Source organism: Sciurus vulgaris (assembly GCF_902686455.1).
Source record: "Sciurus vulgaris genome assembly, chromosome: 6".
NCBI lineage: Eukaryota > Metazoa > Chordata > Mammalia > Rodentia > Sciuridae > Sciurus > Sciurus vulgaris.
The window spans coordinates 109,588,917-109,604,664 of NC_136466.1; the positions used below are offsets into that span (position 1 = coordinate 109,588,917).

Sequence of the window (15,748 nt, forward strand, 5' to 3'; positions counted from 1 at the left end):
TATTGATATTAGTATGTTAAAGATTTGCATATAGCAGTGAATGTACTCTTTAGTGCTAAGTAAAAACCACTACTGGTTATTTACTGTAAACACCAAGTATTTAACCCTAAAGATTTTCTGACAAAGTAATCCAAGTCATGACCAAATGCCTGAGGGATGCTCATGGGAATAAAGGATATGGTTGAAATCAGGAGTTCATGTACACTACTTTCTGACGTGATAACACCTAGAGTATCTGTCACAATTAGCTCATGTTCCAAGTGAAATCATGATTCCAAAATGAATACCAGAAGATAAAACACCAATGTTCACGATGCAATAAAAATTCAGGAACACATGGTAATAGTTGAGACCAGCAATAATAGAGCCAAAGAACAAAAGTAGAATGGGAGTCTTGTTGGGTGGCTCTACTTCAAGTCAGCCAAGGGAACTCCATCATCCTACCAATGGTGATGAAAGTCACAACCATGAGCATGGTTAGCAGTGCTGGGGTACATGTTTGGCACCCATTAGTAAGCCATCATAGGGCTTATACATTACAAAGTCCTTGATTTTGTTTTTATTTCATCAGGAATACAAAGCATAGGTTCCAAGGCCTGGAGGAAAATAACAGGTTTGTGTTTTTGTTCCTTTGTTTTTTGTTTTGGTACTGGCAGAATGAACCCAGGAGCACTTTATAATTGAGCTACATGCCCAGTTTTCATTTTTATTTTTTGTTTTGAGACAGGATCTTGCTAATTTCCTTACGGCCTTGCTCAGTTGCTAAGACTGGTCTCAAACTTGGAATCCTCCTGCCTAGTCTTGCAAGTTGCTGGAATGACAGGGGTGCACCACTGCACACAGCTGGGATGTGTGTTCTCTGCAAATGCAGAAACCAAGCCTAGGGTGATGAGGAGCCAATGTGGACTGTCCAGCAGGCTCCAGCCTCCTCTTCCAAGTAGATTGTATGTGAACACAATAGAACTGTTCCAACCTGGGGGGAAAGTTGGAGAAAATATTGTTAGGACTTGCATGAAAGAGGTGACATCATTCATCTGTTAATTCACCCATCCATTTATTCAACAAATATTTTTTGAGTATTTTTACGTGCCAAACTCTGTACTGGCCTCTGGGTTATAGCAGTGAATGAGACAGATATGGCCCCTGGGCTGTTCCAGGCCACTGTGGTATAGTTGGTAGGTGTTATAATAGGGCAAGTGGGAACATAGACCATTTCTGAAAAGAGATTTTGAGCTGCCTAAGGTGGCTGAAAAGTCAAATTCTCTGCAGAAAGGGAGACCAACCATCCAAATGTGGTGTTTGTCTCAAGTAGTATCTATAAATTTTGCTGAAGTCAGGTGGAATTCTCTAAACCACAAGGCTAACTCATCCCTTTTCTAAGCACAAGTCAGCTGAGTGATGCTAACTCCAGTCACAGATTCACCTTCCTTCTGTCATGGGCTCCTGGGGCTTGGGTGGGACAATGCAGAGGAAGTCACAGGTGCAGCTGTAGGACAGGGCCTGAGTTGAACAAAGGCTATAAAGTCAGTTCCACACTACAGATCTCTGCAAGGAACATACCACAGTACAGAGTGGTAGAAAGATGGCTGACATTTAAAAGAAGATTTCAATTTAATATATGTGGAGAGTCTCAAAGACATATATGAAAGGTTTGAAACACATAATGAAATCCATGATAAATGGGTCTCCCACTCCATCTATCACCTCATGCCACAATTCTTTGTCCAATTATCTTCCAGGAAATGTGGAAACTAGGGCTGCTAGAAATGCAATGGTGCCTGGCACACTAAGTCATTTTTCTTCCAAAAAGCCTTGGGACCATCGTTTTTACACTCTCTTCCCACATCTGATGGAGATTCCTCAGATACACCCTCTGGAGTTTTGTCATCTGCTATGCCTAAAGACATTTGCTGGTTGGATATATTAAATTCAAGTAGGCCAATAGCATTTTCTCCATTTTACAGAAAGAATTCTGTGTGTATGCATGCATTGCTGAGATTGAATCCAGGGCCTCCTGCATTATGGGCAAGGGCTCTGCCACTGTGCTCTACCACCAACCCACAGAAAGAATTCTCTAAAGTCAGAGTGTGAATCTCTGTAGCAACTGAAAGAAAGAGGTGGGGGGAGAAAGAGGATAACTGATAGCTCTAAAGGAAAATAGCACAGAAAGAACTAAGATTCATAATTCACACAGATTAAATTACTCATTAACTGCTTGGTCTAAAGCACCACGCTATTGCCTCATATTTAAGCATCTCTTAAATAAGATTAATTTTTAGAATGACAGGTAATGCCACTCACAAGGGGAAAATAACTATTTACTATCATCCTAGATTACATACTAAAAGGCATTTCATTGCAATTTAATTTGGTGAGTCAGAATCTTCACCCAGAGATCAGTTATCACTATCCTGGTGCGATGCTCGTTAATGAAGGGAAATGAGGAAGAAGCAAAGAGGATGGGGAGGATAAAACCCAGTGGAGACCCATGGGTTTAGGGTTGGCCCCTTCTCTGGAGGCACTATCTGGGCTGCACTCAGAGACTGCTGGAGACGAGGCAGTCCTTTAACAAGGCATTTGAGCAACAGTGTTGAACCATGCAACACTGTCCTTTTATGTTCTTGATTTTTAATTTAAATCTCATGTATTTTCTGATTGCAAAATAAACACATGGTATTCACTGAAAATAATTAAAAGCATTTTTAAAGGCATAAAGGAATATATGGTAACTTTGAAAATACTACACATGAGCACCTCGCTTTGTCTGATGAATTTATACCTATAATATTTTGAAATGTTATAGAAAAATGTTTGATGGGAAATACAAAGGCCCTAGAGTGGGAGCATCTTGGGGTGTTCAAGGATGATCAGGGAGTGTTCCTGGAGCAGGAGGTAGAAAGTTAGAAGAGAATGTCAAAGATAATAGGTGCTTATAGATCAGAGTAAGGAGTTAGGGTTTTACTCTGAGTGAGATAGAAGCAACTGAAGTATATTCATCAGAAGAGGGACACAGTTTTCTAAAAGGATTTGGCTTCTTGGAAGTGGGGGAGGTTAGCAAAAGGGTGGATACAGGAAGCCATTTCATTAATCCAGATAAGAGATGATGATGATGATGGCTCAGGAAAGCACAGAAGTGGTAGAGGCAGTTTAAAAAAAAAAGAGAGATCGAATTCTGGGTGTAATATGAAGGTAATACCTAAAGAATTATTGATAAATTGCTTATGGGGTATAAGGAAGAGAGGAGCAAGGATAATCCTTATGTTTTTGTTACGAGCAACAGGAAGGATGGAGACCCTATTTACTGCAAAGTGGAAGAACAGAGGAAATCAGATTCAAGTCAGGATAGCAGGAACTTGGCTTTGGATTTGAGATGTCACTTAGACATCCAAGGGGTGGCATCAAGGAGGTAACTGAATTTATGACTTGGATTCATTTGGAATTATGAAAAGTCCAAGTATTCATTCAGGAAAGAGGAATGCATTTCTGTCTATGAGCATCTTTGAGGATCAGTTTTCTGGGTTTCTGCTAAATTAGGAAGAGTGTTGATTTAAATAATCAAGAGCTTCAAAGAAATGGCATATGCCACTGGTATGTCTCTAAAGGTGGAAATTAGAAACATCCTGCAGAGAAATCCTCTACCATCTATTAATTACTATCAGAAAAGCAAGCAAGACAGTGGAACAATTTGGTTAAAGAACTCACTTTTTTTTTCCGGTAGTTTTCACTTTGCAAAAGTGTTTTCACACATCTCACCTGATCCTCACATAGATGGGAGCTGGAGGAAGGAGAGCCATTTTTTTTAACAGGCAAGGAAACTGGGACTTGGTCAAGGTCATAGTCACATGAATATAGAAGCTGAGACTCAACACAAATTTTTTGACTCCAAATTCCAGCTCTTTCAATTTTATCTTTTTTTTTTTTTTTTTTCCTAAAGGCAGGCTTTGCTTTTTCAAAAAGGTTGCTTACAATTGAATGCTTCTCAGGAGAAGAATCCTGCTTAAGGGGCTTTCCATGAGTATAGTATGTAATGCTTAGTACCTCCCCATCCGTTGGTTGCTGTTGTTACCCTCACTGTGTGGATAAGGGAACTGACACAGAAAGGGTAAGCAACTTGCCCAAAGTCACACCAAGAAAGTGAAGGACTGAGGATTAAAACTAAGCATTTGACTTTAGAACTTGCGTTCTTAATTATTACATTTTTAAAAAATTAAACTTGTTCTAATTAGTTGTATATGACAGTAGAGCGCATTTATAGTTTTTTTTTTTTTTTTTTTCGCGGTACGGGGATCGAACTCAGGGCCTTGTGCTTGCAAGGCAAGCACTCTACCAGCTGAGCTATCTCCCTAGCCCGTATTTATAGATTTTGATAAATCATAAATGAAGTATGATTTCTCTATGACATTTAAAAAATTAATCTTCTACATATACGGCCTTTAGATTGACTTGATAAGATGACTCATGTTGATTGGTGCTGACCATAGTCTAGAACTCTGATAATTTTGGTCAGTTGAAAGGAGTTTTATTGAGTAGCTTTGAAGAGTAGCACATAGTATTAGTTAGTATGAGTAAGGCATATAAGAAGTTGAGATGTGGTGTCTCCATTTGAAGAGGTTATATTGCCAGCTAATGTGCCATCCATCACATATCCTGTCTGGCAGCTCTACTGTGATTCTGAGCAGTAGGGGGAAACATGGTCTAATAGACTGTATTCTTGTGCAACAAATGTTCTCTCTCACTTCCACCTTGGCAAAAGTTCACTTCCCTATTCATGTTGGGACTTGATATGTGACTTGCTTTGGCCACTGGCAGATATAATACAAGTAGAGGCTCTGTGTTAGTCTGAAATGTTTGTCTTTGTCTTTTGCAGTTCTTCTGTCTACCATGAGAATAACATGCAACCCCACCTCCCTCATTAGCCAATGCTTTTGCAGCCTAAATCCAGAATGAGAGACCCAGGAAGGAGGCCTAACTCTGATCTGCCAGCATGCCTTGCTGACTCCTGTGAGTTCAGCTGAACCCAACTGAGCCACACCTCAGACCCTTGAATAAGAACAATATATTTGTGTTTAAGCCACTGAAGCTTTTTGGAGTTGTATGTTATACAGCTGCATTAGAGAAATAGCTGATTGATCCATATGGGAAATGTAGATTGAAAATTCACAAATATGGTTTGAAAATTTGTCATCACCCATAGTAATAAATTGATGGTGATATCTATCTGTGAGACAGAAATAAATCAGTTCATTGTAGCTCCAGTTAATAGCCACATCTTTCCACTGGACACCATGCTTTGAAACAAGTATTTCAAGAGAAAACCAAGGGCTTATCCATCTCCGACACACATACACACACACAAATAAGACAACTGCCACAAGATAAGTCCCGTCTAAGAGAAAATGCACCAAAGCTCTGGTGAAAAGGACTGTCTCAAGCAGGCACATTCTAAGTCATACACACATAACCCAACCTTTCTTGGCTACATCTGATTGGACCAGAGATAGACACATGACCTGATTTAAATTAAAAATTTAATTTAAATTAAACCAGCCTGGTTTAAATTAAAAAAAAAAAATTGGTTCAGTCAATCAAATCCCTCTGAAATTTGGAATGAGAAGTACGAAAACTTAAAGGGTTCTATAAGTAGTAACACAGAGAAAAACAGAGCAGAGACAGAAAAGAGGCACAATTCCTTAAGACAGTCTAGACAGCTGTAGAAGGAAGATTCATGAACAGCTTCTGTAGAGGCCCCCAGTGCTGCCCTAGTTCTAGAACTGCCTTTTAGCTCCCTTGTCCCTGAAGCTTGATCCCCAAGCACTTCTTGTTCTGGGAAGTTCCTGAGATGCTCTCTCCTTTATTGCTCAATGTGCAATCTCCCGGTTGAGCTCCAGACTTCCCCAAGCTAACCTAGGAACATTCTGCTCCTTACACATCCACCCTAGCAAACTCCCTGGTTCCTCCTCCCACTCACCTCCATTTTTCTGAGAAAGGAAAGGCAGCAGCATTTCTTGTATTATTTGGGTGATCTGTGATATTGTGATACACAGGTGAAATACAAAAAGAATCAGTTGAAATAACCATAACCAAGAATGTTACTTTCAGAGTTTTGCATACTGTTGATTAGCACACTCAGCCACAGAACCAAGCTCAGGGTTCTAGCAGACACCTTAGAGAAGGTGTGAGGACATGGCACCCTCGAAGAGGAAGCTGCAGAGCATGGAGGGTGGAGAGGGACACCAGGCTTCGGGGAAATACCATCCCCTAGAGTAAAAAGAGCATTACCAACATTTTTGCATTCAGAGGGGATATTCTAATTTCTTCTAAAAGTGATACAAACAGATGGGGTTCTTAATAGGCCCCATTTTGGAACCTGTATCTCATCATTCTTAAAAGCAAAATGAGCCATTCTTTTTCTCATCACCCTTGAACAATAAAATGAGAAGTTTTTGTTCTTTTATACATTCTATTCTATACACCTAACATGAGGTCAGGTGGCCTTGTGGATGATACAAAAGAATGGAGGCCACAGTTAGGACTTGGGAGACATCAGTATCTGGTGTTCCTCTCCTTGGTCCACCAGATGTGGGCAGATGAGCCCCCTCCATGGACAGTGTGTATGGTACCCAGGCCTGAGCATTGAAAACACAAGGGATTATCACTCCAGTGTGTTTATATGAAAGACAAGACTCTACTTATAATGAAGAAACAAACTGGTTGATTCCTTTATCAAACATAACTAGATAAACAGAAAATGTTGCATATGTAACATAATTGTATACATACAAGAAAGGCTTGGGAAGACCTCAAGGGCATTAGGCTGAGTGAAAAAAAGCCTCATAGTAGGAAGGATAGTAGAATGAAACAGACATTATTACCTCATGTTTATATATGACTGCATGACTGATGTGATCCTACAATATGTACAAACAGAAAAACAAGAAATTACATTCTATTTATGTATGATCTATCAAAATGTATAAATGCATTCTACTGTCATGCACAACTAATTAAAACAAATTAAAAAATTAAAAAAATTAAAAAGTCATATATCATGATTCCATTTATATAGCATTCTTGAAATGATTAAATTATAGTGATAGAGAATAAATTGCCCAGGGTTCCAAACGGAAGACTGGGGAAGGAACTAATGTGACTATAAAGGGATGGCAGGAAAGGATGTCCTTGTAGGATGGAATTGTTCTGTGTCTTGATTGCAGCAATAGTTACATAGATCTATGTGCTGATAAATAGAACCATACACTGACATTGTTCCGATGTCATTTTCCTGGATTTGATATTGCACTATAGTTATGTAAGATGCTTCCATTAGGGAAAACTGGGTGACCTCTTTGTACTATCTTTGTAATGTCTAGGAAAGGAACCAGGGGGTGGGAGGCAGGGGGTGGGGCAGTGCTGGGGAGGGATATTGACCAAGTTACATTGTTTTATTATGTGCATGCACAAGTATGTAACAACAAATCCTATCATTATGTACAATTATAATGTACCAATAAAAACATGAAAAGGAAAAAAAGACAAAATTACAACAAATTTTTTAAAAAATTTAAAAAGAACAGAGCATATAATGAACAGAGTATATAAGAGAATGAAGAGGCAAACCCCAGGCTGGGAAAATTGTCTGTAATACATTTATCTCAAAGGATTCCTATCCAAATACATAAAGAATTCCTGAAAATCAAATTGAAAAACACAAGTCAATAAAAATGGGCAAAAAAATAAAGGATACCCAAATTCCCAATGGGTATTTAAAAAGGTGCTCAATATCATTAGTCATCAGGAAGATGCAAATTAGAACCATAATGAGATATCTTTGGATACCCATCAGAAAGGTTAAAATTAAAAAGACCAGTGATATCACGTTTGATGAGGGTATAGAGCAATTACAATTTTCACCTATTGCACGTGGAAGTGTAAATTGGATCTGCTACATAGGAATACTCTGGAGTTTGACTTCCCTAGGAAGATGAGAATGTAAGAAATGTTTTAGGAAGTTCATTTGGGACCAACACTTAAAAAGGAAAAGAGAGGAGAGGAAAGGAAGAGAAGGAAGGAGGACTGGCAGAGGGAAATTTGATGTACAGTACAGTCTCGGGAAGGGCATCAGCGGTCCACCAAAGGAGCACCAAAGCTAGGATGGCCAATCAGAGCTGTTCTGAGCTGCAGGTGAGGGGACTTGGTTTTATACCTCAGTCCTTATCAGCCATTAGAAGTGGACTGTCATAGGAGGAAGAAATGATCTGGGGTGGAGCCCCGCTCCTTGATCAAGGTGATTCCTGGAGAGGGCGGCCATGCAGGCTGGTTTCCTGCCCCCTCAGTCACTCCCTCTTCTGGTGTCAGTGGTTTATCACATGGTATGACCCAGACTCCCATTTCTAAAGGAGCCCTGTCCCTGGTTACCATGCTGTTCTCAGGCTCAGACTGCTATACTTGTCCTTTTGCCACCAAACTTGGGCACAAGAATATGAAGAGGAATCTGCATATTAATTATATTCCTTCCTGCCTTCCCCGATGACCTGGCAAATTGTTCTTGCCAGTAATGGTTTCTTTTCCTGCCAGTTGGTCTCTTGACAGAAGGAACGTAAAACTCCCCAGCAGCAGCCATACTTCCAAGGCACTCTTGCTGTGTTCTCTAGGAGAAATATTCCTCTTCTCGAACCAGGACCTCCAAACCCACAGAGCCCAGTGCTGCAGAGGTGGGAAGCCAGAAATCTCTTGAACATCACCAGGAGTCACGTTTGGTGAGGTCTATTCTCCCCTCATTCCTTGGCTCCTGGACCAGTATATTCAATCTATTGAGGACACAGTATCACATAAAGGTTGTGACTTAGAGTCACCACCACGTCCTTGCAAGGCACCACTTCCAGCTGTGTGTTTGACAGGTCGTTCCATCTCTATCAGTCTGGCTTATGTGGTATTGAATATAACTAGTAGATCCCAGTCATGTGCCCACTCACACAGACCCTTTGCTTTAAAGTGGTGGCTCACTCTGAAAACTCCTGGGTACTGAATTTGGACTTAGGTTTTGTGGGCAGGAGAAACAAATCCATATCCAAATATGTATCTGTTACTGTCAAAATGAAACATGGCCTTCATTCCATCTGTTGAATGGCAGGGGCCCAATGTAAATCAACTTTTCACAAAGCGACTGGCTAACCCACTTGAAGGATAATGCCATTTTAAGGACTTATCTCTGTTGCTGGAAATTTGAACATTCAGTAACAGCAATAGCAGGAGTAGCATTTATAATTGTAAGGCACACCATCAGTACCATTCATGGTCTCCATCCCACCACTGTGATTACTCCATTTAGGTGCCTGCCCATTTTCCTGATTCTGCCATGGCTGGTGGGAGGGGCCGGTCAAGTCATTTTGCTCTCTCTGGCTTTTTTATGGTTCTTACAATGGTGGGCACTCGCTAATAGGGGTTAATGGCAATGCTAAGAGCTTCATGCTTTGTGTTCACTCCCATGTGTTCATAGCTCTACCCAAGACTTCCCTGCTCCTGATCTTCTTCTCTCTCCTTCCAAATCTTTGACCAGCTGACTAAACCATTTTGCCAGTGCTTAATTGTATCCTATCCTCTGATCATTTCTCCTGTCATAGAAAGCAGGTGACCAGATTCACCGACCAAGGCCCTGCTCAGTGAGAGGACCTCCCCTCAACACTGTCCTCAAGTTCACCTGTGAATGTGAGCTGTTGACCAGTCTGGCATTAGACTCATCCCAACCAGTCCACAGGGACTGAACTTAGGTTGTTCCCTCCTGTCATCTGGTCATAAAGGATCTCTTGTGTGGCCATGGGGACTGAGAGAGAAGCAATTCCTTCAGCTGGAGCAATTCTCAAAGAAGGCTAACAGCTGACATCAGCTCTACAGATGGGGAGAATGTTTTAAAGGAGAATCTGAGGGACACATTACAGTGTCCACCAAAAGTAGCAATTTAATGTAAACATGTGTGTACCCTAGGTCCTAGATATTTCACTTATAGGTATATATGGAAAGGAAATGAGTGTATTTGTCCATAAAAAATGCATAAAAACTTTCATAACTTTATTTTTAAAAGCCCCAAACTGAAAATTACACAAATGTTCATTAATAGAATAGATGAATAAGTTAGGAGTGTAGTCATGCAACAGAATATGAAACTGCAACATGAAAGAGCTAACACTCACAAGCCCAATAATGTGTAAAAATCTTTCAGACATTTTGTTGAGTGAAAAAAAGGCAGAACCAAAAGAGTGCATACTGTCTGATTTAATTTATACCCTTTATCAAGGACAGGCAAAACTAACATAGTATTAGAAGTAAGAACTGTTTTTACTTCCGGCAGGGTTGGTGAGATTGCTGGGAGCTTTCTGGGATGGTGGAGATGCTTGTTGTCTTGAACTGGATACTGGTCACATGGAGATATAGATGTAAAATTTCATTAAACTATGCACAAAAGATTTATATACTTTACACATTAATTTTAAAAAATATTATACCTCAGTTTAAGAAACAATAGCATCTACAACTGAAAATAAAATTAGTATACAATTTTAAAAAAGGCCTCCTATATAGTTCCTCCTATATAGTTCCTTAATTTGTGATACTTCGCTTTGACCCTCTCTGCCATTTTTAAGAGGAAAGTTTTAGGATATAAATACCATACAGATTCCACTTTGCTAATGATAAGTTACTTGAAGCCACAGTGTTGTGAACTTTCCTGACCTGATTTTTTTGAGGGATGGGGAGTTGAGGAATTTCTGCTCAACTCTGTCCGTTCTTTTGATAGCAGCTTCTTCTCTCGAATCTTCCTGCAATAATTTCCATTTCTGGAGCAAACTGCATCCTGTAAAACATACATATGCTCCAGTTCTCTTTCCTCCACCCCTAAATCTTCTCTTGGAGCTGATGTTCCTCTACCTTCTATATTGGAAGCATTTGATGTCACTATTTCTTAGCTATTTTCAAACACCCTGTCACTTTCCTTTCCCCATCCCCCAAGGCTTTCTCTGTGCATGTGGTTTAGCAGGACTCAGTAATCAGATATTTAAAGGGACTCAGTAATCAAATAAATAAAGGTATAAGCATCTTTAAAAACAGTCTCTACACAAAACTAACCCCTTTAACACCATGAGATGAGTTATACATAGACTTGTTCTGTTGATGAATATGCCTGGCATATTCAGTATTGGGGTGTACAGAAGTGTCATGGAATCATTTTATTCAAGTTATGAATCATCTCCTTCATCTATAAAAAAGAGAAATGATAGTAATAGGGTTACCGTTGGAATTATGTCAGTAGATGCAAAATACTTAAACAGTTTCAGAAAACAGTGTTACCTGCAGACAATTCTGATCAGAATCATGATGTTCATTGAGCATGTGCACAATACATCTGTGAAAACCAACAGCAGGAAAAAGTCTCATGTGCAAATAACATACCTCACTTGGGAAGGGCAAATCCCAAACAGGAAATGATCTCCTATTGTTAACAGGAAAAGCAGAGAGAGTGATTTAAATTACGTAGGGAGAATTTTTTTAAAGATTGAGTTGAATTAATTATTAAAGATGTACGTTATGAGTAGGCAGGATAATATCAAGGAGTTCTAAATTATTTACACTTTATTGTTCTTCTCAGTCTGTGGGCGTCTGACATGGCTCATCTTCTGCTGGGGGATTCTGTAGAGTGTTCTTGGCTCAGAACATTTTCTGATAATGCATTTCCCCAGGATGATCTTGAAGCATCTTACTAATTTAAAATAATCAGAATTCCTCGAATTTCCTATCACAAAGATTCTGCTTTTAGAAATACCTTCTTTTGTGTTGCAGAATATATCTTCTATTTTAAGATGTTTGAGAGGGAAAAGATGTTTCCAAGGAGTGTGTTAGTTCTGAATGTACAATCAACTCTGCCATTTCTGAAAATCTTGATGTAAATGGTAAAGGGAATATTTGGAAGGTCTTACCTTCCAGGTGCACCTTATGGCTTCCTCAACTGGTGCCTTGAAATTGCACATGGTCCAAATATGCCCACATTCTGGATTGTGTTCATTAAGGTTAAACAACATTGTGTCATGCCTACACATTTCCTGGGCCAGATGCATGTGAATGGGAAGGCGATCAAGATGTTCCCATGGTATCAGCTGCACAAATACCAGAAGGAAAGGAGTATTTACAAACAACTATGAAGAGAATTTTGATGAGAGTTCACTGACTAACCTGAATTTTTTCCCCCTTATCTTCACCTATAAGCAGAATATCAGAAAAAAAGTCCTATGCCAAATTCATTGTAGTGGGAATCTCTTGAGCATCCCAGACTTGCTATTTGAGATCCATCCTAACTCTGCCAGGTCTCCCCCCACGATGAATGACTATGTCAGGTGTCTATGAAAGGTTCTAGAAGAATTCAGAATCTAGTACATCTACCATTTTCTATATTAAAATATGCCTAAGACTGTAGAGCTCTGGCTGTAAGAACTAGCTCAAAGTTAGTGTTAGGGGTGGGTGTCAGGAGAAGGAAGTGGACAATTACACAGGTTTTTCTTTGACCACCATACCCCATGTTTTAGTCAGCTATTTTGCTACTGTGACTAAATGATCTGACCAGCACAATTTTAAGAAGAGAAGAGATTTGTTTGAGGGCTCACAGTTTCAGAGGTCTTAGTCCATAGAAGGCCAGCTCCATTCCTTGGGGCTTGAGGTAAGGCTGAACATCATGGCAGGAGAGAGTGGCAGAGGGAAGGAGCTCACATCACAGTGATCAGAAAGCAGAGAGACTCCACTTGCCAGATGCGAATATAGATACATCAAAGCCACAACCCAATTTCCACCTCCTCCAGTCACACCTTACCTGCCTCCAGTTATCACACACTACACTCAGTTACTCCCACCAGGGATTAATTCACTGATTATATTAAGACTTTAAAAACCTAATCATTTCTCCTCTGAACCTTCTCACATTGTCTCACACATGAGCATTTGGGGGACACCTCACATCCAAACCATAAAACCCCAATAAACACATTTCTACTCTAAGAATCTCTATGTCTAACTTGACTTCATTGACAGCCTTTGGATTAAGGAAGAAAGTAAAAATTGTGGGGACGCGATCAAAAACCTCAGTCAGGGACCATCTGTAGCACTTTTTATTTTCTTTTTGTAATCTTACCATTGTCTCTGGATATCTGACTTCTACCTGACATTTTTATAAGCTACTGTGATTCTAATGGGGTCTTTAGATTATCAGAAGATACAAGAGGAGAGGCAAAAAGTTCTGGTTGCTAACTTTGGTGTGCCTGAGAAGGTCTGTGTATCCAGGAACACTGTTCCTTCCTGTTAGGGGGTTTGAATAGGAAAGAAGCTCGTGACAGTGGCTCTGCTGGGGCAGATTTCAGTATTGGTTGGGAAGGGACCCCTTCTCCAGAAAGCCCAGAGACCAGAAGATGTTAGACATGACAATGGCCTGAGACAGCCTGTCTGATCCAGTTCTTATATCCCTACTCTAATATTTGTGTCTTCATTCAAACTAGTGGCCATACCAAAATGCTATAAAATAGTTAGCTTATAAATAATAATTTATTTCTAACAGTTTTGAAGTTTGGAAAGTCCAAGATCCAGGGGACAGCAAAGCCAGGGTATGCTTTCTGGTTCATAGATTGCAACTTCTTGCTGTGTCTGCTCAGGGTAGAAGGGGTGAGACAGCTCTCTGGGGTCTAATCCTGCTCATGAAAGCCCACCTCTTAATATCAACTTGGTGATTAAGATCGCAGCATTTTGATTTTGGAGAGACACAAACATTCACTTCGTTTGGCATTAATTTTCAGTCTCTCAGAGAAATTCTTATTCAAATGAATGAAATCAGAAGAACATCTCCAAACTAATTAGTGTGGATTTTTTTAGTGTTCCTCTAAATTCTAGATGTACTCCCCTTGCCCTTGTCCCCAGAACTCCTGCTCCCTACAGGAAGATCACCAAGGGCCACCTGCCTCCCATTTTCCCTGTCCTCTCCTCATTGTTGGCTCACATCTCTGAACATTGTCCAGATCCTCTGCATTTCTTCCCACAGGATCTCTGATCATCCCTAATTCTACATTCTGGACAATTCCTGGCTGTCTGCTCTCATTCTTTTCGGGAACACTGGATGAGGCCTTGCCAGGACCCAGGTCCTCAGCTGCTGTTGGCCAACAAACTGGCAACCCCTAAACTCCACTGAAGGCCTATTCACTATTTTTTTTAAATATTTTTTTTAGTTGTAGATGGACATAATACCTTTATTTTATTTATTCATTTTTATGCAATGCTGAGAATCAAATCCAGTGCCTCATCCATGCCAGGCAAGCGCTTCTACCACTGAGCCACAACCCCAGCTTGGTCTATTTGATCTTAAACCTCAGTTTCCCCTCCCCTCAGAGACCTTGGGAAGTCTCTGTGCAACTTTACCACCATTCCTTGATGGTGTACTGGATACGTAGTGGCAGTCTCTAGCAAGATACCCATGTTTTTCTTTCCCCTCCTACTAGAAAGTACCCTTTTTCCTTCAGCAGAGACCTATTGGCCACTTTCAGTTCCCTCCTCCGTTCCCTTATTTCCATTCTACAGTTGCTTGTGTGCAAGTGCAGAAGGGGGTCTTGGGGAGGGGAGGCCTGGGGAAAAAGTCTGCAAAGCCTGGGCTAAAGGATCACCATTCCTGGCTTGATTAGTGAGTCCCCAGGAGAAAGAGCTGAGCAGATGAGGAGCCACAGTTCCCTTCTTTGGTTTGGTTCCATCTCATGTAAAAACTATCTTTGCATGCCATTGACACCCAGGGCTGTGCTCTGCCCCGAGACCAATAGCAGTAAGGTCTCCATTACTGTTGGCCATGACAATAGCTGACATATGCTGACCACTCATGATGTGTAAGCTTGGTACCACGAGTATTTTATTTAATCCGTACTCTGCAGCAGTTCTGAGAAGTGGGTCCTATAATTCTCCCCACTTCACAGATGAGGACTCCAAAGTCTAGGGAGGACCAGGGCTCTGGTGCAACTCCATTCTGATGCCTGATCTGGAGTGCTTGCCTCAGACCCAAGCTGAAAACTGAGACTGCCCTGCCAGCTTCTCTTACTTGTCAGTTTATTTGGGAAGTGGCAGCAGCTATCTCAGTGGCAGGGACACTGAGTAAATCAGCATTGACAGGCACTGTCAGAATAGCAATGCATTCTGCCCCTGTCAGGCTGATCCTTGTCCTCCATGTGAGAGCTCTGACCCCATCACTCTGGGCCATCGTCTGGCCTGCCCTCGTGACAGCCCTTCATGCTGTTCTTCTCTTTTCCCACAGGGAGCAGACCTCAGGGTGGGCATTGTGTGTGTCTATTTATTTGGAGTGGCTTGTTTGCGTTTAGTGTTGAGGGTGTTTATTTTCTCCAGACAGAAGCAGATCCAGCTTTTTGCCTCATGTCTTTTCGGAGGTGCGGTACTGCTCTTCTCTGCTTTGCAAATGACAGACTCATGGGTCTCATGACTGGGGCTGTCTCTGTTTCCATTCCCTTTTGATGACCATCCTCTGTGCTTTCAAAGGCCTCAGGCACATTCCCTTTCCCTAAAAGATTGTAACTGCACACATTCTGTGATCCCCTAGACCAGCAGTTGCAGCCTAGAGCATAGAGGAGAGTAAATACAATTTTGAAAGAATGAATGAATGGAGCTTCCAATAGGTACAACTGTGGCACTCAGAAGCTGTGTGCTTAATTTCAGAGTGGAAGGATGTTGG

General features: G+C 40.8%; 1 long non-coding RNA gene across 1 annotated transcript in view; it reads right to left on the reverse strand.

Moving 5' to 3' along the window:
• Window positions 1-403: 403 nt before the first annotated feature.
• The window catches only part of LOC306664758, a 35,670-nt gene continuing 20,325 nt past the window's right edge, over window positions 404-15,748 (reverse strand). Inside the window, exon 3 of the long non-coding RNA XR_013764791.1 lies at window positions 404-973. This is a non-coding gene — a long non-coding RNA (uncharacterized lncRNA). The remainder of the gene's footprint in view (window positions 974-15,748) is intronic.